General features: G+C 37.4%; 1 protein-coding gene across 3 annotated transcripts in view; it reads left to right on the forward strand.

Annotated features, from left to right (window-relative positions):
• raly (RALY heterogeneous nuclear ribonucleoprotein) overlaps window positions 1-24404 on the forward strand; it is a 312260-nt gene that overhangs the window by 48321 nt on the left and 239535 nt on the right. The gene's annotated exons all lie outside the window — the stretch shown is intronic.

Below are 24404 nucleotides of genomic sequence, written 5' to 3' on the forward strand. Positions count from 1 at the left end.
TCTCACACACTGTTTATATATGTTAGTCTATCTCTCTCTCGCTCACATACACATTGTTTATATATGTTAGTCTATCTCTCTCTCGCTCTCACACACATTGTTTATATATGTTAGTCTATCTCTCACTCTCACACGCATTGTTTATATATGTTAGTCTATCTCTCTCTCACTCTCACGCACATTTTTTATATATGTTAGTCTATCTCTCTCTCTCACTCACACACATTGTTTATATATGTTAGTCTATCTCTCTCTCACTCACACACATTGTTTATATATGTTAGTCTATCTCTCTCTCACTCTCACACACATTGTTTATATATGTTAGTCTATCTGGCTCTCGCTCTCACACACATTGTTTATATATGTTAGTCTATCTCTCTCGCTCTCACACACATTGTTTATATATGTTATTCTATCTCTCACTCTCACACACATTGTTTATATATGTTAGTCTATCTCTCTCTCTCGCTCTCACACATTGTTTATATATGTTAGTCTATCTCTCACTCTCACACACATTGTTTATATATGTTAGTCTATCTCTCTCTCGCTCTCACACACATTGTTTATATATGTTAGTCTATCTCTCTCTCGCTCTCACACACATTGTTTATATATGTTAGTCTATCTCTCTCTCACTCTCACACACATTGTTTATATGTGTTAGTCTATCTCTCTCTCACTCTCACACACTGTTTATATATGTTAGTCTATCTCTATCTCGCTCACACACACATTGTTTATATATGTTAGTCTATCTCTCTCTCGCTCTCACACACATTGTTTATATATGTTAGTCTATCTCTCACTCTCACACGCATTGTTTATATATGTTAGTCTATCTCTCTCTCACTCTCACGCACATTGTTTATATATGTTAGTCTATCTCTCTCTCACTCTCACACACATTGTTTATATATGTTAGTCTATCTCTCTCTCTCACACACATTGTTTATTTTTGTTAGTCTATCTCTCTCGCTCTCACACACATTGTTTATATATGTTAGTTTATCTGGCTCTCGCTCTCACACACATTGTTTATATATGTTAGTCTATCTCTCTCGCTCTCACACACATTGTTTATATATGTTAGTCTATCTCTCACTCTCACACACATTGTTTATATATGTTAGTCTAACTCTCTCTCTCGCTCTGACACATTGTTTATATATGTTAGTCTATCTCACTCTCACACACATTGTTTATATATGTTAGTCTATCTCTCTCTCACTCTCACACACTGTTTATATATGTTAGTCTATCTCTCTCTCGCTCACACACACATTGTTTATATGTGTTAGTCTATCTCTCTCTCACTCTCACACACTTTTTATATATGTTAGTCTATCTCTCTCTCGCTCACATACACATTGTTTATATATGTTAGTCTATCTCTCTCTCGCTCTCACACACATTGTTTATATATGTTAGTCTATCTCTCACTCTCACACGCATTGTTTATATATGTTAGTCTATCTCTCTCTCACTCTCACGCACATTTTTTATATATGTTAGTCTATCTCTCTCTCTCACTCACACACATTGTTTATATATGTTAGTCTATCTCTCTCTCACTCACACACATTGTTTATATATGTTAGTCTATCTCTCTCTCACTCTCACACACATTGTTTATATATGTTAGTCTATCTGGCTCTCGCTCTCACACACATTGTTTATATATGTTAGTCTATCTCTCTCTCGCTCTCACACACATTGTTTATATATATTATTCTATCTCTCACTCTCACACACATTGTTTATATATGTTAGTCTATCTCTCTCTCTCGCTCTCACACATTGTTTATATATGTTAGTCTATCTCTCACTCTCACACACATTGTTTATATATGTTAGTCTATCTCTCTCTCGCTCTCACACACATTGTTTATATATGTTAGTCTATCTCTCTCTCGCTCTCTCACACATTGTTTATATATGTTAGTCTATCTCTCTCTCACTCTCACACACATTGTTTATATGTGTTAGTCTATCTCTCTCTCACTCTCACACACTGTTTATATATGTTAGTCTATCTCTCTCTCGCTCACACACACATTGTTTATATATGTTAGTCTATCTCTCTCTCGCTCTCACACACATTGTTTATATATGTTAGTCTATCTCTCACTCTCACACGCATTGTTTATATATGTTAGTCTATCTCTCTCTCACTCTCACGCACATTGTTTATATATGTTAGTCTATCTCTCTCTCACTCTCACACACATTGTTTATATATGTTAGTCTATCTCTCTCTCTCACACACATTGTTTATATATGTTAGTCTATCTCTCTCGCTCTCACACACATTGTTTATATATGTTAGTCTATCTCTCTCTCGCTCTCACACACATTGTTTATATATGTTAGTCTATCTCTCTCTCGCTCTCACACACTGTTTATATATGTTAGTCTATCTATCACTCTCACACACATTGTTTATATATGTTAGTCTATCTATCACTCTCACACACATTGTTTATAAATGTTAGTCTATCTCTCTCTCTCGCTCTCACACACATTGTTTATACATGTTAGTCTATCTCTCCCTCTCACACACATTGTTTATATATGTTAGTCTATCTCTCTGTCACACACATTGTTTATATATGTTAGTCTATCTCTCACTCTCACACACATTGTTTATATATGATAGTCTATCTCTCTCTCACTCTCACACATTGTTTATATATGTTAGTCTATCTCTCTCTCGCACACATTGTTTATATATGTTAGTCTATCTCTCTCTCACTCTCACACACATTGTTTATATATGTTAGTCTATCTCTCTCGCACTCTCACACACATTGTTTATATATGTTAGTCTATCTCTCTCTCGCTCTCACACACATTGTTTATATATGTTAGTCTATCTCTCTCTCACTCTCACACACATTGTTTATATATGTTAGTCTATCTCTCTCTCTCACACACATTGTTTATATATGTTAGTCTATCTCTCTCGCTCTCACACACATTGTTTATATATGTTAGTCTATCTCTCTCTCGCTCTCACACACATTGTTTATATATGTTAGTCTATCTCTCTCTCACTCTCACACACATTGTTTATATATGTTAGTCTATCTCTCTCTCTCACACACATTGTTTATATATGTTAGTCCATCTCTCTCGCTCTCACACACATTGTTTATATATGTTAGTCTATCTCTCTCTCGCTCTCACACACATTGTTTATATATGTTAGTCTATCTCTCACTCTCACACACATTGTTTATATATGTTTGTCTATCTCTCTCTCTCGCTCTCACACATTGTTTATATATGTTAGTCTATCTCTCACTCTCACACACATTGTTTATATATGTTAGTCTATCTCTCTCTCGCTCTCACACACTGTTTATATATGTTAGTCTATCTCTCTCTCGCTCACACACACATTGTTTATATATGTTAGTCTATCTCTCTCTCGCTCTCACACACATTGTTTTTTTTTATATGTTAGTCTATCTCTCACTCTCACACGCATTGTTTATATATGTTAGTCTATCTCTCTCTCACTCTCACGCACATGGTTTATATATGTTCGTCTATCTCTCTCTCTCCCTCACACACATTGTTTATATATGTTAGTCTATCTCTCTCTCGCTCTCACACACATTGTTTATATGTGTTAGTCTATCTCTCTCTCACTCTCACACACTGTTTATATATGTTAGTCTATCTCTCTCTCGCTCACACACACATTGTTTATATATGTTAGTCTATCTCTCTCTCGCTCTCACACACATTGTTTATATATGTTAGTCTATCTCTCACTCTCACACGCATTGTTTATATATGTTAGTCTATCTCTCTCTCACTCTCACGCACATTGTTTATATATGTTAGTCTATCTCTCTCTCACTCTCACACACATTGTTTATATATGTTAGTCTATCTGGCTCTCGCTCTCACACACATTGTTTATATATGTTAGTCTATCTCTCTCGCTCTCACACACATTGTTTATATATGTTAGTCTATCTCTCACTCTCACACACATTGTTTATATATGTTAGTCTATCTCTCTCTCTCGCTCTGACACACTGTTTATATATGTTAGTCTATCTCTCACTCTCACACACATTGTTTATATATGTTAGTCTATCTCTCTCTCACTCTCACACACTGTTTATATATGTTAGTCTATCTCTCTCTCGCTCACACACACATTGTTTATATGTCTTAGTCTATCTCTCTCTCACTCTCACACACTGTTTATATATGTTAGTCTATCTCTCTCTCGCTCACATACACATTGTTTATATATGTTAGTCTATCTCTCTCTCGCTCTCACACACATTGTTTATATATGTTAGTCTATCTCTCACTCTCACACGCATTGTTTATATATGTTAGTCTATCTCTCTCTCACTCTCACGCACATTTTTTATATATGTTAGTCTATCTCTCTCTCTCACTCACACACATTGTTTATATATGTTAGTCTATCTCTCTCTCACTCACACACATTGTTTATATATGTTAGTCTATCTCTCTCTCACTCTCACACACATTGTTTATATATGTTAGTCTATCTGGCTCTCGCTCTCACACACATTGTTTATATATGTTAGTCTATCTCTCTCGCTCTCACACACATTGTTTATATATGTTATTCTATCTCTCACTCTCACACACATTGTTTATATATGTTAGTCTATCTCTCTCTCTCGCTCTCACACATTGTTTATATATGTTAGTCTATCTCTCACTCTCACACACATTGTTTATATATGTTAGTCTATCTCTCTCTCGCTCTCACACACATTGTTTATATATGTTAGTCTATCTCTCTCTCGCTCTCACACACATTGTTTATATATGTTAGTCTATCTCTCTCTCACTCTCACACACATTGTTTATATGTGTTAGTCTATCTCTCTCTCACTCTCACACACTGTTTATATATGTTAGTCTATCTCTATCTCGCTCACACACACATTGTTTATATATGTTAGTCTATCTCTCTCTCGCTCTCACACACATTGTTTATATATGTTAGTCTATCTCTCACTCTCACACGCATTGTTTATATATGTTAGTCTATCTCTCTCTCACTCTCACGCACATTGTTTATATATGTTAGTCTATCTCTCTCTCACTCTCACACACATTGTTTATATATGTTAGTCTATCTCTCTCTCTCACACACATTGTTTATTTTTGTTAGTCTATCTCTCTCGCTCTCACACACATTGTTTATATATGTTAGTTTATCTGGCTCTCGCTCTCACACACATTGTTTATATATGTTAGTCTATCTCTCTCGCTCTCACACACATTGTTTATATATGTTAGTCTATCTCTCACTCTCACACACATTGTTTATATATGTTAGTCTAACTCTCTCTCTCGCTCTGACACATTGTTTATATATGTTAGTCTATCTCACTCTCACACACATTGTTTATATATGTTAGTCTATCTCTCTCTCACTCTCACACACTGTTTATATATGTTAGTCTATCTCTCTCTCGCTCACACACACATTGTTTATATGTGTTAGTCTATCTCTCTCTCACTCTCACACACTTTTTATATATGTTAGTCTATCTCTCTCTCGCTCACATACACATTGTTTATATATGTTAGTCTATCTCTCTCTCGCTCTCACACACATTGTTTATATATGTTAGTCTATCTCTCACTCTCACACGCATTGTTTATATATGTTAGTCTATCTCTCTCTCACTCTCACGCACATTTTTTATATATGTTAGTCTATCTCTCTCTCTCACTCACACACATTGTTTATATATGTTAGTCTATCTCTCTCTCACTCACACACATTGTTTATATATGTTAGTCTATCTCTCTCTCACTCTCACACACATTGTTTATATATGTTAGTCTATCTGGCTCTCGCTCTCACACACATTGTTTATATATGTTAGTCTATCTCTCTCTCGCTCTCACACACATTGTTTATATATATTATTCTATCTCTCACTCTCACACACATTGTTTATATATGTTAGTCTATCTCTCTCTCACTCTCACGCACATTTTTTATATATGTTAGTCTATCTCTCTCTCTCACTCACACACATTGTTTATATATGTTAGTCTATCTCTCTCTCACTCACACACATTGTTTATATATGTTAGTCTATCTCTCTCTCACTCTCACACACATTGTTTATATATGTTAGTCTATCTGGCTCTCGCTCTCACACACATTGTTTATATATGTTAGTCTATCTCTCTCTCGCTCTCACACACATTGTTTATATATATTATTCTATCTCTCACTCTCACACACATTGTTTATATATGTTAGTCTATCTCTCTCTCTCGCTCTCACACATTGTTTATATATGTTAGTCTATCTCTCACTCTCACACACATTGTTTATATATGTTAGTCTATCTCTCTCTCGCTCTCACACACATTGTTTATATATGTTAGTCTATCTCTCTCTCGCTCTCTCACACATTGTTTATATATGTTAGTCTATCTCTCTCTCACTCTCACACACATTGTTTATATGTGTTAGTCTATCTCTCTCTCACTCTCACACACTGTTTATATATGTTAGTCTATCTCTCTCTCGCTCACACACACATTGTTTATATATGTTAGTCTATCTCTCTCTCGCTCTCACACACATTGTTTATATATGTTAGTCTATCTCTCACTCTCACACGCATTGTTTATATATGTTAGTCTATCTCTCACTCTCACGCACATTGTTTATATATGTTAGTCTATCTCTCTCTCACTCTCACACACATTGTTTATATATGTTAGTCTATCTCTCTCTCTCACACACATTGTTTATATATGTTAGTCTATCTCTCTCGCTCTCACACACATTGTTTATATATGTTAGTCTATCTCTCTCTCGCTCTCACACACATTGTTTATATATGTTAGTCTATCTCTCTCTCGCTCTCACACACTGTTTATATATGTTAGTCTATCTATCACTCTCACACACATTGTTTATATATGTTAGTCTATCTATCACTCTCACACACATTGTTTATAAATGTTAGTCTATCTCTCTCTCTCGCTCTCACACACATTGTTTATACATGTTAGTCTATCTCTCCCTCTCACACACATTGTTTATATATGTTAGTCTATCTCTCTGTCACACACATTGTTTATATATGTTAGTCTATCTCTCACTCTCACACACATTGTTTATATATGATAGTCTATCTCTCTCTCACTCTCACACATTGTTTATATATGTTAGTCTATCTCTCTCTCGCACACATTGTTTATATATGTTAGTCTATCTCTCTCTCACTCTCACACACATTGTTTATATATGTTAGTCTATCTCTCTCGCACTCTCACACACATTGTTTATATATGTTAGTCTATCTCTCTCTCGCTCTCACACACATTGTTTATATATGTTAGTCTATCTCTCTCTCACTCTCACACACATTGTTTATATATGTTAGTCTATCTCTCTCTCTCACACACATTGTTTATATATGTTAGTCTATCTCTCTCGCTCTCACACACATTGTTTATATATGTTAGTCTATCTCTCTCTCGCTCTCACACACATTGTTTATATATGTTAGTCTATCTCTCACTCTCACACACATTGTTTATATATGTTAGTCTATCTCTCTCTCTCGCTCTCACACATTGTTTATATATGTTAGTCTATCTCTCACTCTCACACACATTGTTTATATATGTTAGTCTATCTCTCTCTCGCTCTCACACACATTGTTTATATATGTTAGTCTATCTCTCTCTCACTCTCACACACATTGTTTATATATGTTAGTCTATCTCTCTCTTTCACACTGTTTATATATGTTAGTCTATCTCTCTCTCTCTCGCTCTCACACATTGTTTATATATGTTAGTCTATCTCTCACTCTCACACACATTGTTTATATATGTTAGTCTATCTCTCTCTCACTCTCACACACATTGTTTATATATGTTAGTCTATCTCTCTCTTTCACACTGTTTATATATGTTCGTCTATCTCTCTCTCGCTCACACACACATTGTTTATATATGTTAGTCTATCTCTCTCTCGCTCTCACACACATTGTTTATATATGTTAGTCTATCTCTCACTCTCACACGCATTGTTTATATATGTTAGTCTATCTCTCTCTCACTCTCACGCACATTGTTTATATATGTTAGTCTATCTCTCTCTCACTCTCACACACATTGTTTATATATGTTAGTCTATCTGGCTCTCGCTCTCACACACATTGTTTATATATGTTAGTCTATCTCTCTCGCTCTCACACACATTGTTTATATATGTTAGTCTATCTCTCTCTCTCACACACATTGTTTATATATGTTAGTCTATCTCTCTCGCTCTCACACACATTGTTTATATATGTTAGTCTATCTCTCTCTCGCTCTCACACACATTGTTTATATATGTTAGTCTATCTCTCACTCTCACACACATTGTTTATATATGTTTGTCTATCTCTCTCTCTCGCTCTCACACATTGTTTATATATGTTAGTCTATCTCTCACTCTCACACACATTGTTTATATATGTTAGTCTATCTCTCTCTCGCTCTCACACACTGTTTATATATGTTAGTCTATCTCTCTCTCGCTCACACACACATTGTTTATATATGTTAGTCTATCTCTCTCTCGCTCTCACACACATTGTTTTTTTTTATATGTTAGTCTATCTCTCACTCTCACACGCATTGTTTATATATGTTAGTCTATCTCTCTCTCACTCTCACGCACATTGTTTATAGATGTTAGTCTATCTGTCTCTCACTCACACACATTGTTTATATATGTTAGTCTATCTGGCTCTCGCTCTCACACACACTGTTTATATATGTTAGTCTATCTCTCTCTCGCTCTCACACACATTGTTTATATATGTTAGTCTATCTCTCACTCTCACACACATTGTTTATATATGTTAGTCTATCTCTCTCTCTCGCTCTCACACATTGTTTATATATGTTAGTCTATCTCTCACTCTCACACACATTGTTTATATATGTTAGTCTATCTCTCTCTCGCTCTCACACACATTGTTTATATATGTTAGTCTATCTCTCTCTCGCTCTCACACACATTGTTTATATATGTTAGTCTATCTCTCTCTCACTCTCACACACTGTTTATATATGTTAGTCTATCTCTCTCTCGCTCACACACACATTGTTTATATATGTTAGTCTATCTCTCTCTCGCTCTCACACACATTGTTTATATATGTTAGTCTATCTCTCACTCTCACACGCATTGTTTATATATGTTAGTCTATCTCTCTCTCACTCTCACGCACATTGTTTATATATGTTAGTCTATCTCTCTCTCACTCTCACACACATTGTTTATATATGTTAGTCTATCTCACTCTCTCACACACATTGTTTATATATGTTAGTCTATCTCTCTCGCTCTCACACACATTGTTTATATATGTTAGTCTATCTCTCTCTCGCTCTCACACACATTGTTTATATATGTTAGTCTATCTCTCTCTCGCTCTCACACACTGTTTATATATGTTAGTCTATCTATCACTCTCACACACATTGTTTATATATGTTAGTCTATCTATCACTCTCACACACATTGTTTATATATGTTAGTCTATCTCTCTCTCTCGCTCTCACACACATTGTTTATACATGTTAGTCTATCTCTCCCTCTCACACACATTGTTTATATATGTTAGTCTATCTCTCTCTCACACACATTGTTTATATATGTTAGTCTATCTCTCACTCTCACACACATTGTTTATATATGATAGTCTATCTCTCTCTCACTCTCACACATTGTTTATATATGTTAGTCTATCTCTCGCTCGCACACATTGTTTATATATGTTAGTCTATCTCTCTCTCACTCTCACACACATTGTTTATATATGTTAGTCTATCTCTCTCGCACTCTCACACACATTGTTTATATATGTTAGTCTATCTCTCTCTCGCTCTCACACACATTGTTTATATATGTTAGTCTATCTCTCTCTCACTCTCACACACATTGTTTATATATGTTAGTCTATCTGGCTCTCGCTCTCACACACATTGTTTATATATGTTAGTCTATCTCTCACTCTCACACACATTGTTTATATATGTTAGTCTATCTCTCTCTCTCGCTCTCACACATTGTTTATATATGTTAGTCTATCTCTCACTCTCACACACATTGTTTATATATGTTAGTCTATCTCTCTCTCGCTCTCACACACATTGTTTATATATGTTAGTCTATCTCTCTCTCACTCTCACACACATTGTCTATATATGTTAGTCTATCTCTCTCTTTCACACTGTTTATATATGTTAGTCTATCTCTCTCTCTCTCGCTCTCACACATTGTTTATATATGTTAGTCTATCTCTCACTCTCACACACATTGTTTATATATGTTAGTCTATCTCTCTCTCACTCTCACACACATTGTTTATATATGTTAGTCTATCTCTCTCTTTCACACTGTTTATATATGTTCGTCTATCTCTCTCTCGCTCACACACACATTGTTTATATATGTTAGTCTATCTCTCTCTCGCTCTCACACACATTGTTTATATATGTTAGTCTATCTCTCACTCTCACACACATTGTTTATATATGTTAGTCTATCTCTCTCTCACTCTCACGCACATTGTTTATATATGTTAGTCTATCTCTCTCTCACTCTCACACACATTGTTTATATATGTTAGTCTATCTGGCTCTCGCTCTCACACACATTGTTTATATATGTTAGTCTATCTCTCTCGCTCTCACACACATTGTTTATATATGTTAGTCTATCTCTCTCTCTCACACACATTGTTTATATATGTTAGTCTATCTCTCTCGCTCTCACACACATTGTTTATATATGTTAGTCTATCTCTCTCTCGCTCTCACACACATTGTTTATATATGTTAGTCTATCTCTCACTCTCACACACATTGTTTATATATGTTTGTCTATCTCTCTCTCTCGCTCTCACACATTGTTTATATATGTTAGTCTATCTCTCACTCTCACACACATTGTTTATATATGTTAGTCTATCTCTCTCTCGCTCTCACACACTGTTTATATATGTTAGTCTATCTCTCTCTCGCTCACACACACATTGTTTATATATGTTAGTCTATCTCTCTCTCACTCTCACGCACATTGTTTATATATGTTAGTCTATCTCTCTCTCTCCCTCACACACATTGTTTATAGATGTTAGTCTATCTGTCTCTCACTCACACACATTGTTTATATATGTTAGTCTATCTCTCTCTCACTCTCACACACATTGTTTATATATGTTAGTCTATCTGGCTCTCGCTCTCACACACACTGTTTATATATGTTAGTCTATCTCTCTCTCGCTCTCACACACATTGTTTATATATGTTAGTCTATCTCTCACTCTCACACACATTGTTTATATATGTTAGTCTATCTCTCTCTCTCGCTCTCACACATTGTTTATATATGTTAGTCTATCTCTCACTCTCACACACATTGTTTATATATGTTAGTCTATCTCTCTCTCGCTCACACACACATTGTTTATATATGTTAGTCTATCTCTCTCTCGCTCTCACACACATTGTTTATATATGTTAGTCTATCTCTCACTCTCACACGCATTGTTTATATATGTTAGTCTATCTCTCTCTCACTCTCACGCACATTGTTTATATATGTTAGTCTATCTCTCACTCTCACACACATTGTTTATATATGTTAGTCTATCTCTCTCTCGCTCTCACACACATTGTTTATATATGTTAGTCTATCTCTCTCTCGCTCTCACACACATTGTTTATATATGTTAGTCTATCTCTCTCTCACTCTCACACACTGTTTATATATGTTAGTCTATCTCTCTCTCGCACACATTGTTTATATATGTTAGTCTATCTCTCTCTCGCTCTCACACACATTGTTTATATATGTTAGTCTATCTCTCTCGCACTCTCACAAACATTGTTTATATATGTTAGTCTATCTCTCTCTCGCTCTCACACACATTGTTTATATATGTTAGTCTATCTCTCTCTCACTCTCACACACATTGTTTATATATGTTAGTCTCTCTCTCTCTCTCACACACATTGTTTATATATGTTAGTCTATCTCTCTCGCTCTCACACACATTGTTTATATATGTTAGTCTATCTCTCTCTCGCTCTCACACACATTGTTTATATATGTTAGTCTATCTCTCACTCTCACACACATTGTTTATATATGTTAGTCTATCTCTCTCTCTCGCTCTCACACATTGTTTATATATGTTAGTCTATCTCTCACTCTCACACACATTGTTTATATATGTTAGTCTATCTCTCTCTCGCTCTCACACACATTGTTTATATATGTTAGTCTATCTCTCTCTCACTCTCACACACATTGTTTATATATGTTAGTCTATCTCTCTCTTTCACACTGTTTATATATGTTAGTCTATCTCTCTCTCTCTCGCTCTCACACATTGTTTATATATGTTAGTCTATCTCTCACTCTCACACACATTGTTTATATATGTTAGTCTATCTCTCTCTCACTCTCACACACATTGTTTATATATGTTAGTCTATCTCTCTCTTTCACACTGTTTATATATGTTCGTCTATCTCTCTCTCGCTCACACACACATTGTTTATATATGTTAGTCTATCTCTCTCTCGCTCTCACACACATTGTTTATATATGTTAGTCTATCTCTCACTCTCACACGCATTGTTTATATATGTTAGTCTATCTCTCTCTCACTCTCACGCACATTGTTTATATATGTTAGTCTATCTCTCTCTCACTCTCACACACATTGTTTATATATGTTAGTCTATCTGGCTCTCGCTCTCACACACATTGTTTATATATGTTAGTCTATCTCTCTCGCTCTCACACACATTGTTTATATATGTTAGTCTATCTCTCTCTCTCACACACATTGTTTATATATGTTAGTCTATCTCTCTCGCTCTCACACACATTGTTTATATATGTTAGTCTATCTCTCTCTCGCTCTCACACACATTGTTTATATATGTTAGTCTATCTCTCACTCTCACACACATTGTTTATATATGTTTGTCTATCTCTCTCTCTCGCTCTCACACATTGTTTATATATGTTAGTCTATCTCTCACTCTCACACACATTGTTTATATATGTTAGTCTATCTCTCTCTCGCTCTCACACACTGTTTATATATGTTAGTCTATCTCTCTCTCGCTCACACACACATTGTTTATATATGTTAGTCTATCTCTCTCTCACTCTCACGCACATTGTTTATATATGTTAGTCTATCTCTCTCTCTCCCTCACACACATTGTTTATAGATGTTAGTCTATCTGTCTCTCACTCACACACATTGTTTATATATGTTAGTCTATCTCTCTCTCACTCTCACACACATTGTTTATATATGTTAGTCTATCTGGCTCTCGCTCTCACACACACTGTTTATATATGTTAGTCTATCTCTCTCTCGCTCTCACACACATTGTTTATATATGTTAGTCTATCTCTCACTCTCACACACATTGTTTATATATGTTAGTCTATCTCTCTCTCTCGCTCTCACACATTGTTTATATATGTTAGTCTATCTCTCACTCTCACACACATTGTTTATATATGTTAGTCTATCTCTCTCTCGCTCACACACACATTGTTTATATATGTTAGTCTATCTCTCTCTCGCTCTCACACACATTGTTTATATATGTTAGTCTATCTCTCACTCTCACACGCATTGTTTATATATGTTAGTCTATCTCTCTCTCACTCTCACGCACATTGTTTATATATGTTAGTCTATCTCTCACTCTCACACACATTGTTTATATATGTTAGTCTATCTCTCTCTCGCTCTCACACACATTGTTTATATATGTTAGTCTATCTCTCTCTCGCTCTCACACACATTGTTTATATATGTTAGTCTATCTCTCTCTCACTCTCACACACTGTTTATATATGTTAGTCTATCTCTCTCTCGCTCACACACACATTGTTTATATATGTTAGTCTATCTCTCTCTCGCTCTCACACACATTGTTTATATATGTTAGTCTATCTCTCACTCTCACACGCATTGTTTATATATGTTAGTCTATCTCTCTCTCACTCTCACGCACATTGTTTATATATGTTAGTCTATCTCTCTTTCTCACTCACACACATTGTTTATATATGTTAGTCTATCTCTCTCTCACTCACACACATTGTTTATATATGTTAGTCTATCTCTCTCTCACTCTCACACACATTGTTTATATTTGTTATTCTATCTGGCTCTCGCTCTCACACACATTGTTTATATATGTCTGTCTCTCTCTCGCTCTCACACACATTGTTTATATATGTTTGTCTCTCTCTCTCTGTCACACTGTTTATATATGTTTGTCTCTCTCTCTCTGTCACACTGTTTATATATGTTTGTCTCTCTCTCTCTATCACACTGTTTATATATGTTTGTCTCTCTCTCTCTGTCACACTGTTTATATATGTTTGTCTCTATCTCTCGCTTACATTGTTTATATATGTCTGTCTCTCTCTCTCTTACATTGTTTATATATGTTTGTCTCTCTCTGTCACACTGTTTATATATGTTTGTCTCTCTCTCTCTGTCACACTGTTTATATATGTTTGTCTCTCTCTGTCACACTGTTTATATATGTTTGTCTCTCTCTCTGTCTCACATTGTTTATATATGTCTGTCTCTCTCTCTCTTACATTGTTGATATATGTTTGTCTCTCTCTCTCTGTCACACTGTTTATATATGTTTGTCTCTCTCTGTCACACTGTTTATATATGTTTGTCTCTCTCTCTGTCTCACATTGTTTATATATGTCTGTCTCTCTCTCTCTTACATTGTTTATATATGTTTGTCTCTCTCTCTCTGTCACACTGTTTATATATGTTTGTCTCTCTCTCTCTGTCACACTGTTTATATATGTCTGTCTCTCTCTCTGTCTCACATTGTTTATATATGTTTGTCTCTCTCTCTCTCTCACATTGTTTATATATGTCTGTCTCTCTCTCTCTCTTACATTGTTTATATATGTTTGTCTCTCTCTCTCTGTCACACTGTTTATATATGTTTATCTCTCTCTCTCTGTCACACTGTTTATATATGTTTGTCTCTCTGTCTCACATTGTTTATATATGTCTGTCTGTCTCTCTGTCTCACATTGTTTACATATGTCTGTCTCTCTCTCTGTCTCACATTGTTTAGATATGTTTGTCTCTCTCTCTCTGTCACACTGTTTATATATGTTTGTCTCTCTCTCTCTTACATTGTTTATATATGTCTCTGTCTCTCTCTGTCACACTGTTTATATATGTTTGTCTCTCTCTCTCTCTCTTACATTGTTTATATATGTCTGTCTGTCTCTCTCTGTCTCACATTGTTTATATTTGTCTCCCCCTCACATTGGGCAGGATTCTACCTTCTCGGGACTAAGTCCCCACGCCCGCCGAAAAACGGGCGAGAATCACTTTGGACATTTTCCTTGAAGGTCCGGGGTGATTCTCCTTTTTCCAGGGGGCTAGCCAAAGCCCCGGCATGCACCCGGCAGCCCTGGCTGCCGGCGGGACCCTGCTAGCCAGACCGCCGCCCGCGCATGCGCACAGTGGCCATAAGCGGGTCCGCGCATGCATGTGGCAGTCCACCTCAGCGTGGCCAACATGGCGGAGCCACACAGCGGGCCCGCGCGGAGTGAGGTAGGTGCGTCCCAGATCGCGATGGTCCACCTATCGGTGACCCCCGATCGTCGGCCTGGCCACCGCTGAGGACCCCCCCCCGGAGTCATACACCCCCCTCCCCTCACCAGGACCGCCACCGAGCCACGGGTCCCAGCTCCTGCCGGGTGGTATCACATGTAAACCACGCCGGCGGGAGTTCGGTTGGACGACTGTGGAGAATCGGCGCGGGGGCCGGCAGCGCGTCGACCGCGCGGGCGGGACAGGCGTGTTCACAGAGACTCGCGTAACCGCCGTCACACCGGAATTCCGCCGTGAATGACTATTCTCCGCCCCCGCGCTGGGCGCGATTCCGGCGGGGAGGGTCGGAGAATTCCGACCATCGTTTATTTGTCTCTCTCTTTCACATTGTTTATATATATATATATATATATATATATCTCACACATTGTTTATATATGATGTGGAGTTGCCGGCGTTGGACTGGGGTGAGCACAGTAAAAAGTCTTACGACACCAGGTTAAAGCCCAACAGATTTGTTTTGAATCACTAGCTTTCGGAGCGCAGCTCCTTCCTCAGGAGAATGAAGAGGTAGGTTCCAGAAACATATATATAGACAAAGTCAAAGATGCAAGACGATACTTTGAAGAATAATAATAATCGCTTATTGTCACAAGTAGGCTTCAATGAAGTTACTGTGAAAAGCCTCTAGTCGCCACATTCCGGCACCTGTTCAAGGAGACCGGAATTGAACCCGCGCTGCTGCCTTGTTCTCCATTGCAAGCTAATTATTTAGCCCACTGTGCTAAACCAGCCCACAGGCTGTGATTATCCCTTTCTCCAGTTGCTCCGTCTGGACCTGTAAAGACTTAATTACCTGCAAAGACTCGCATTCAAAGTATCGTCTTGCATCATTGGCTTTGTCTATTTATGTGTTTGTGGAACCTACTTCTTCATTCACCTGAGGCAGGAGCAGTGCTCCGAAGGTTAGTGATTCGAAACAAACCTGTTGGACTTTAACCTGGTGTTGTAAGACATTGTACTGTTTATCTACGTCTTTCTGTCTCTCACGTTGTTTATATATGTCTGTCTCTCTCTCCCACACATTGTTTCACACACTGTTTATATATGTCTGTCTGTCTCTCTTTCTGTCTCACATTGTTTATGTCTGATTCTCTGTCTCAATCTCTCGCCATCTCACATTGTTTATATAGGTCTGTCTCTCTCTCTGTCTCACATTGTTTACATATGTCTGTCTCTCTCTCTGTCTCACATTGTTTATATATGTCTGTCTGTCTCTCTCTCTGTCTCATTGTTTATATATGTCTGTCTGTCTCTCTCTGTCTCATTGTTTATATATGCCTGTCTGTCTCTCTCTGTCTCATTGTTTATATATGTCTGTCTGTCTCTCTCTGTCTCACATTGTTTACATATGTCTGTCTCTCTCTGTCTCACATTGTTTATATATGTCTGTCTGTCTCTGTCTCACATTGTTTATATATGTCTGTCTGTCTCTCTCTGTCTCACATTGTTTATATATGTCTGTCTGTCTCTCTCTCACACTGTTTATATATGTCTGTCTCTCTCTCTCTGTCTCACATTGTTTACATATGTCTGTCTCTCTCTGTCTCACATTGTTTATATATGTCTGTCTGTCTCTCTCTCTCTCACACTGTTTATATATGTCTGTCTCTCTCTCTCTGTCTCACATTGTTTATATATGTCTGTCTGTCTGTCTGTCTCTCTGTCTCATGTTGTTTATATATGTCGGTCTGTCTGTCTCTCTGTCTCACATTGTTTATATATGTCGGTCTGTCTGTCTCTCTGTCTCACATTGTTTATATCTGTCTGTCTGTCTCTCTCTCTCTCTGTCTCACATTGTTTATATATGTCGGTCTGTCTGTCTCTCTGTCTCACATTGATTATATCTATCTGTCTGTCTGTCTGTCTCTCTGTCTCACATTGTTTATATATGTCGGTCTGTCTGTCTCTCTGTCTCTCTCTGTCTCACATTGTTTATATATGTCTGTCTGTCTCTCTCTCTGTCTCACATTGTTTATATATGTCTGTCTGTCTCTCTGTCTCACATTGTTTATATCTGTCTGTCTGTCTGTCTCTCTCCCTCTCACATTGTTTATACATGTCTGTCTCTCTCTCTCTCTGTCTCACATTGTTTATATATGTCTGTCTGTCTCTCTGTCTCACATTGTTTATATATGTCTGTCTGTCTCTCTCTCTCTGTCTCACATTGTTTAGAGATGTCTGTCTCTCTCTCTGTCTCACATTGTTTATAAATGTCTGTCTCTCTGTATCACATTGTTTATATATGTCTCTCTCTCTCTGTCTCACATTGTTTATGTATGTCTGTCTGTCTGTCTCTCTGTCTCACATTGTTTATAAATGTCTGTCTCTCTCTGTATCACATTGTTTATATATGTCTCTCTCTCTCTCTGTCTCACATTGTTTATGTATGTCTGTCTGTCTGTCTCTCTGTCTCACATTGTTTATATATGTCTCTCTCTCTCTCTGTCTCACATTGTTTATATATGTCTGTCTCTCTCTCTGTCTCACATTGTTTATAAATGTCTGTCTCTCTGTCTCACATTGTTTATATATGTCTGTCTCTCTCTCTGTCTCACATTGTTTATAAATGTCTGTCTCTCTGTATCACATTGTTTATATATGTCTGTCTCTCTCTCTGTCTCACATTGTTTATATATGTCGGTCTGTCTGTCTCCCTGTCTCTCTGTCTCACATTGTTTATATATGTCTGTCTGTCTCACATTGTTTATATATATATATATATCTACCTCTGTCTCACATTGTTTATATATGTCAGTCTCTCTGGCTCACATTGTTTATATATGTCTGTCTGTCTCACATTGTTTACATATGTCTGTCTCTCTCTCTGTCTCACATTGTTTATGTATGTCTGTCTGTCTGTCTCTCTGTCTCACATTGTTTATAAATGTCTGTCTCTCTCTGTATCACATTGTTTATATATGTCTCTCTCTCTCTCTGTCTCACATTGTTTATGTATGTCTGTCTGTCTGTCTCTCTGTCTCACATTGTTTATATATGTCTCTCTCTCTCTCTGTCTCACATTGTTTATATATGTCTGTCTCTCTCTCTGTCTCACATTGTTTATAAATGTCTGTCTCTCTGTCTCACATTGTTTATATATGTCTGTCTCTCTCTCTGTCTCACATTGTTTATAAATGTCTGTCTCTCTGTATCACATTGTTTATATATGTCTGTCTCTCTCTCTGTCTCACATTGTTTATATATGTCGGTCTGTCTGTCTCCCTGTCTCTCTGTCTCACATTGTTTATATATGTCTGTCTGTCTCACATTGTTTATATATATATATATCTACCTCTGTCTCACATTGTTTATATATGTCAGTCTCTCTGGCTCACATTGTTTATATATGTCTGTCTGTCTCACATTGTTTACATATGTCTGTCTCTCTCTCTGTCTCACATTGTTTATATATGTCTGCCTGTCTCTCTGTCTCACATTGTTTATAAATGTCTGTCTCTCTCTGTATCACATTGTTTATATATGTCTGTCTCTCTCTCTGTCTCACATTGTTGATATATGTCTGTCTGTCTCTCTCTGTCTCATGTTGTTTATATATGTCTGTCTCTCTCACTTTATCCTTTTTCTTCCTCACACTTTCGCTCACACTTTGTATGTGCCTCTCAGTCCTCTTTGACTTCCACTCTCTGTCCTTTCTTGCTCACTGTGTGTGTGTCTTTGTGTGTCACTCTCTGTCTCTGACTGTAAAGGGAATTGTTTTTCAATTTTGTTCGTCGTGGTCAAAGGTACTAAGAGTGGCCATCGTCTGGGCAGAGCTGTGTCAGCAGCCCAGAAATCCTGAGAATGTGGAGACACAGTGTATTTAAGCTGAGAATGTGGAGACACACTGTATTTAAGCTGAGAATGTGGAGACACACTGTATTTAAACTGAGAATGCGGAGACACACTGTATTTAAACTGAGAATGTGGAGACACACTGTATTTAAACTGAGAATGTGGAGACACTTTATTTAAACTGAGAATGTGGAGACAAACTGTATTTAAGCTGAGAATGCGGAGGCACACTGTATTTAAACTGAGAATGTGGAGACACTGTATTTAAACTGAGAATGCGGAGACACTGTATTTAAGCTGAAAATGTGGAGGCACACTGTATTTCAACTGAGAATGTGGAGACACTGTATTTAAACTGAGAATGTGGAGACACACTGTATTTAAGCTGAGAATGTGGAGACACACTGTATTTAAGCTGAGAATGTGGAGACACACTGTATTTAAGCTGAGAATGTGGAGACACAGTGTATTTAAGCTGAGAATGTGGAGACACAGTGTATTTAAGTTGAGAATGTGGAGACACACTGTATTTAAGCTGAGAATGTGGAGACACACTGTATTTAAACTGAGAATGTGGAGACACTGTATTTAAGATGAGCATGTGGAGACACTGTATTTAAGCTGAGAATGCGGAGGCACACTGTATTTAAACTGAGAATGTGGAGACACTGTATTTAAGCTGAGAATGCGGAGACACTGTATTTAAGCTGAAAATGTGGAGGCACACTGTATTTCAACTGAGAATGTGGAGACACTGTATTTAAACTGAGAATGTGGAGACACACTGTATTTAAGCTGAGAATGTGGAGACACACTGTATTTAAGCTGAGAATGTGGAGACACAGTGTATTTAAGCTGAGAATGTGGAGACACACTGTATTTAAGCTGAGAATGTGGAGACACACTGTATTTAAACTGAGAATGTGGAGGCACTGTATTTAAGCTGAGAATGTGGAGACACACTATTTAAGCAGAAGGGTGGGTGATTAAATTTGCAGACGATACTAAAGTCGGTGGTGTTGTCGATAGTGTGGACGGAAGTAGCAGGTTACAGGGGGATATAGATAAGCTGCAGTGCTGGGCTGAGAGGTGGCAAATGGAGTTTAATGTAGAGAGGTGTGAGGTGATTCACTTTGGAAGGAATAACAGGAATGTGGAATATTTGGCTAATGGAAAAGTTCTTGAAAGTGTGGATGAGCAGAGGGATCTAGGTGTCCATGTACATAGATCCCTGAAAGTTGCCACCCAGGTTGATAGGGTGGTGAAGAAGGCCTATGGAGTGTTGGCCTTTATTGGTAGAGGGATTGAGTTCCGGAGTCAGGAGGTCATGTTGCAGCTGTACAGAACTCTGGTACGGCCGCATTTGGAGTATTACGTACAGTTCTGGTCACCGCATTATAGGAAGGACGTGGAGGCTTTGGAGCGGGTGCAGAGGAGAGTTACCAGGATGTTGCCTGGTATGGAGGGAAAATCTTATGAGGAAAGGCTGATGGACTTGAGGTTGTTTTCGTTGGAGAGAAGAAGGTTAAGAGGAGACTTAATAGAGGCATACAAAATGATCAGAGGGTTAGATAGGGTGGACAGTGAGAGCCTTCTCCCGCGGATGGAAATGGCTAGCACGAGGGGACATAGCCTTAAACTGAGGGGTAATAGATATAGGACAGAGGTCAGAGGTAGGTTCTTTACGCAAAGAGTAGTGAGGCCGTGGAATGCCCTGCCTGCTGGGATGTGGAGACACTGTATTTAAGCTGAGAATGTGGAGACACTTTATTTAAGCTGAGAATGTGGAGACAAACTATTTAAGCTGAGAATGTGGAGACACAGTGTATTTAAGCTGAGAATGTGGAGACGCTGTATTTAAACTGAGAATGTGGAGACACTGTATTTAAGCTGAGAATGTGGAGACACTGTATTTAAGCTGAGAATGTGGAGACACTTTATTTAAGCTGAGAATGTGGAGACACACTGTATTTAAGCTGAGAATGTGGAGACACTGTATTTAAACTGAGAATGTGGAGACACGCTGTATTTAAGCTGAGAATGTGGAGACACACTGTATTTAAGCTGAGAATGTGGAGACACACTGTATTTAAACTGAGAATGTGGAGACACTGTATTTAAGCTGAGAATGTGGAGACACACTGTATTTAAGCTGAGAATGTGGAGACACTGTATTTAAGCTGAGAATGCCAAGGCACACTGTATTTAAGCTGAGAATGTGGAGGCACACTGTATTTAAACTGAGAATGTGGAGGCACACTGTATTTAAACTGAGAATGTGGAGACACACTGTATTTAAGCTGAGAATGTGGAGACTGTATTTAAGCTGAGAATGTGGAGACACTGTATTTAAGCTGAGAATGTGGAGACACACTGTATTTAAACTGAGAATGCGGAGGCACTGTATTTAAACTGAGAATGTGGAGACACACTGTATTTAAACTGAGAATGTGGAGACACTATTTAAACTGAGAATGCGGAGGCACACTATTTAAACTGAGAATGTGGAGACACACTGTATTTAAGCTGAGAATGTGGAGACACAGTGTATTTAAACTGAGAATGTGGAGACACACTGTATTTAAACTGAGAATGTGGAGACACTATTTAAACTGAGAATGTGGAGACACACTGTATTTAAGCTGAGAATGTGGAGACACAGTGTATTTAAACTGAGAATGTGGAGACACACTGTATTTAAGCTGAGAATGTGGAGACTGTATTTAAGCTGAGAATGTGGAGACACTGTATTTAAGCTGAGAATGTGGAGACACACTGTATTTAAACTGAGAATGTGGAGACAAACTGTATTTAAGCTGAGAATGTGGAGACTGTATTTAAACTGAGAATGTGGAGACACGCTGTATTTAAGCTGAGAATGTGGAGACACACTGTATTTAAACTGAGAATGTGGAGACACACTGTATTTAAACTGAGAATGTGGAGGCACTGTATTTAAGCTGAGAATGTGGAGACACTGTATTTAAGCTGAGAATGTGGAGACACACTGTATTTAAGCTGAGAATGTGGAGACAAACTGTATTTAAGCTGAGAATGTGGAGACTGTATTTAAACTGAGAATGTGGAGACACACTGTATTTAAACTGAGAATGTGGAGACACACTGTATTTAAACTGAGAATGTGGAGACACACTGTATTTAAGCTGAGAATGTGGAGACAAACTGTATTTAAGCTGAGAATGTGGAGACTGTATTTAAACTGAGAATGTGGAGACACAGTGTATTTAAGCTGAGAATGTGGAGACACACTGTATTTAAACTGAGAATGTGGAGACACTGTATTTAAACTGAGAATGTGGAGACACACTGTATTTAAGCTGAGAATGTGGAGACAAACTGTATTTAAGCTGAGAATGTGGAGACTGTATTTAAACTGAGAATGTGGAGACACACTGTATTTAAACTGAGAATGTGGAGACACTGTATTTAAACTGAGAATGTGGAGACAAACTGTATTTAAGCTGAGAATGTGGAGACTGTATTTAAACTGAGAATGTGGAGACACTGTATTTAAACTGAGAATGTGGAGACACTGTATTTAAGCTGAGAATGTGGAGACACACTGTATTTAAACTGAGAATGTGGAGACACTGTATTTAAGCTGAGAATGTGGAGACGCTGTATTTAAACTGAGAATGTGGAGACACTGTATTTGAGCTGAGAATGTGGAGGCACACTATTTAAACTGAGAATGTGGAGACACTGTATTTAAGCTGAGAATGTGGAGACGCTGTATTTAAACTGAGAATGTGGAGACACTGTATTTAAGCTGAGAATGTGGAGACACTTTATTTAAGCTGAGAATGTGGAGACACTGTATTTAAGCTGAGAATGTGGAGACACTTTATTTAAGCTGAGAATGTGGAGCCAAACTATTTAAGCTGAGAATGTGGAGACACTGTATTTAAACTGAGAATGTGGAGACACTGTATTTAAGCTGAGAATGTGGAGACACACTGTATTTAAACTGAGAATGTGGAGACACTGTATTTAAGCTGAGAATGTGGAGACGCTGTATTTAAACTGAGAATGTGGAGACACTGTATTTAAGCTGAGAATGTGGAGACACTGTATTTAAGCTGAGAATGTGGAGACACTTTATTTAAGCTGAGAATGTGGAGACACTGTATTTAAGCTGAGAATGTGGAGACACTTTATTTAAGCTGAGAATGTGGAGACAAACTATTTAAGCTGAGAATGTGGAGACTGTATTTAAACTGAGAATGCGGAGACACTGTATTTAAACTGAGAATGTGGAGACACTGTATTTAAGCTGAGAATGTGGAGACACACTGTATTTAAGCTGAGAATGTGGAGACACACTGTATTTAAGCTGAGAATGTGGAGACGCTGTATTTAAACTGAGAATGTGGAGACACTGTATTTAAACTGAGAATGTGGAGACACACTGTATTTAAGCTGAGAATGTGGAGACACTTTATTTAAGCTGAGAATGTGGAGACACTGTATTTAAGCTGAGAATGTGGAGACACACTGTATTTAAACTGAGAATGTGGAGACACTGTATTTAAACTGAGAATGTGGAGACACTGTATTTAAACTGAGAATGTGGAGACACACTGTATTTAAGCTGAGAATGTGGAGACAAACTGTATTTAAGCTGAGAATGTGGAGACACAGTGTATTTAAGCTGAGAATGTGGAGACACACTGTATTTAAGCTGAGAATGTGAAGACACTTTATTTAAGCTGAGAATGTGGAGACACTGTATTTAAGCTGAGAATGTGGAGACACACTGTATTTAAGCTGAGAATGTGGAGACACTGTATTTAAGCTGAGAATGGGGAGGCTCCCTGTATTTAAACTGAGAAT

Source organism: Scyliorhinus torazame, chromosome 8 (genome assembly GCF_047496885.1).
Source record: "Scyliorhinus torazame isolate Kashiwa2021f chromosome 8, sScyTor2.1, whole genome shotgun sequence".
Classification (NCBI taxonomy): Eukaryota; Metazoa; Chordata; class Chondrichthyes; order Carcharhiniformes; family Scyliorhinidae; genus Scyliorhinus; species Scyliorhinus torazame.